Below are 2,455 nucleotides of genomic sequence, written 5' to 3'. Positions count from 1 at the left end.
TTTATGTGTATGTGTGTATGTGTTTGTGTGGGGTTATGCGCATGTGAGTGCAATGCTCTTAGAGGCTAGAAGAGAGCATTAGATCCCCGAAGCTGGTGTTAAAGGCAGCTGTGAGCTGCCTGCCCTGTGTGCTGGGAACTGAACTTAGGTCCTCTGGAAAACAGCAAGCAGTCTTAGTACCTTCTTTCCAGGCCCAAGCTTGTGTTTTTTCTTAGCGGAGACATATCACCCTATGGTACAAAAAGTACTCTGATCAGTTCAGATGCTTACTTATGAATGGACTGGCTTTATTTCTATCCTTTTGACATCATGTGAGACTTAGGTCATGATTTTTTAGCTATGATCCCCTGGAGCACAGGTTAAACATAGAATAGATAAGTTTTACTTCATCAAACTGTAAAACTTTTATGCACCATACGACACTGCCTAGAAGGGCACACTGAAGTTCATAGACAGGGAGAAATGTTTGGGGCCAGTTATCTGATAGGAGCCTACTGTCTAGGATATAAAGCAAACCCTTACATTTAAAATCAAAAGGAAGCTCAGGTCCCTGACTTAGGTCACACTGCGCTTTGCACCGTCCTCCAGCCTTCGCTCGCAGTCTCTCCGCCACCATGCCTATGTTCATCGTGAACACCAATGTTTCCCGCGCCTCCGTGCCACAGGGGTTTCTCTCCGAGCTCACCCAGCAGCTGGCACAAGCCACCAGCAAACCGGCACAGTACATCGCAGTGCACGTGGTCCTGGACCAGCTCATGACTTTAAGCAGCATGAACGACTCCTGCGCCCTCTGCATCCTGCACAGCATCGGCAAGATGGGTGATGCCTAGAACCGCAACTACAGCAAGCTGCTGTGTGGCCTGCTGTCCGACCGCCTGCCTGCACATCAGCTGGGACCGGGTCTACATCAACTATTACGACATGAACGCAGCCAACGTGGGCTGGAACGGTTCCACCTTCGCTTGAGCCCGGGCCTCACTTATCTGCACCGCTGTTCTTCGAGCCTTGCTGCACGCATGCAGCGTTTTGTGTTTATCCACCCGTAATGATGGCCACCTTCCGGTCGGGAGAAATAAATGGTTTGAGACCGAAAAAAAGAGAAATAATCCAGTTAAAATGAGTAAAAAGACATGAATATTTCTACAGGAGGGGAAGCAAAATGCCAATAATCGTATGAGAGGGGCTCAGTGCCCCATCACCAGGGAAGTAGTTTCAAAACTACATTGAGAGACTATGCTATCGATGTCCGCCAATCTGGGTAGATGAAGCCTGCTAGAGCTAAATTTAAACCTGTGGGGAAATCCAGACTGTCATGTATTTCTAGTGAGGATGTGAATGGAGGCAGCTCTTTTGAGCCTTAGTTTGGGCCTTAAACGTAGACTCACCATCTCCTCTGTCAGTTCCACTTCTTGGGATTTTCAGAAGACAAACTGAAGTGTGTGTTTATCCCGACGCTTGTACATACTGTTCATCCCAGCCTTATTCACAAGAGCAAGCGAGGAAACACCCTAACTGTCATCAGCTAGTGAACGGGAGGACACATTGCAGTGCACACACTCAGGGGACTGTTTCTCATCCCCAGAGAGGCACTGGTGACGCGTGCTTCCTCGGAGATGAACCTTGGTCACAGGTCATATGAAAGACTCCAGATATTAAAAACACAAACCATTCTATTTATATGAAATACCCAGAATAGGCAGATCTGTAGGAATAGAAAGCAGAGGCATAGCGGCTGAGGTTGGAATAATTGCTAACAACTATGGTGTGTGCTTTGGGGCCAATTAACATATTCTAAAACTCACTGCGGTTGTGCATACAACAAAAAGTATTGAACTGTGTGTACTTTCAATAGATAAATTCAATAAAGGGTTTTTTCTTTTCTCTTACTGATACAGATGAGGATGCTTGCAGCTAACCATCAGACTGAACAAGGGGACTGCAATGGAGGAGTTAGAGAAAAGACTAAAGGACCTGAAGGGGTTTGCAATCCCATAGGAAGAACAACAATATCAACCAACCAGATCCTTCCCACCCTCAGAGCTCCCAGGGACTAAACCACCAACCAACAAGTACACAGGGAGAGACCCATGACTCCAGTCACATATGTAGCAGAGGATGGCATTGCCTGGCATCAATAGGAGGAAAAGTCCTTGGTCCTGTGAAGGCTCATTTCCCCAATGTAGGGGAATGCCAGGGTGTTGAGATTGGAGTGGGTGGATGGGAGTGGGAGCATCCTCATAGGAGCAGGGGGAGAGGAAGGGGTATGGGAGAGGGGGGAAAAGGGGATAACATTTGAAATGTAAATACATAAAGTATCTAAGAAAAGTAAAAAAAGAAGTCATCACTACATATATTCAACAAATACGTAAAATTGTAAGGTTGGACCAGATGATGGCAAGGTGTTTCCTAAGAGTCTTCACTGCTAATTTTGTAGTGCCAAGTATCTTGGCTGAGT

At 46.4% G+C, this 2,455-nt stretch overlaps 1 pseudogene; it reads left to right on the top strand.

The window, feature by feature from the left end:
- Positions 1–610: 610 nt before the first annotated feature.
- Mif-ps8 (macrophage migration inhibitory factor, pseudogene 8) lies at positions 611–1,010 on the top strand (annotated as a pseudogene).
- The last annotated feature ends 1,445 nt before the right edge of the window (positions 1,011–2,455 follow it).

The sequence above is a fragment of the Rattus norvegicus genome, chromosome 1 (genome assembly GCF_021556685.1).
Source record: "Rattus norvegicus strain SHRSP/BbbUtx chromosome 1, alternate assembly SHRSP_T2T, whole genome shotgun sequence".
Classification (NCBI taxonomy): Eukaryota; Metazoa; Chordata; class Mammalia; order Rodentia; family Muridae; genus Rattus; species Rattus norvegicus.
Note: the sequence above shows the minus strand (reverse complement) of the source record. Positions and strands in the feature narration are given on the sequence as shown.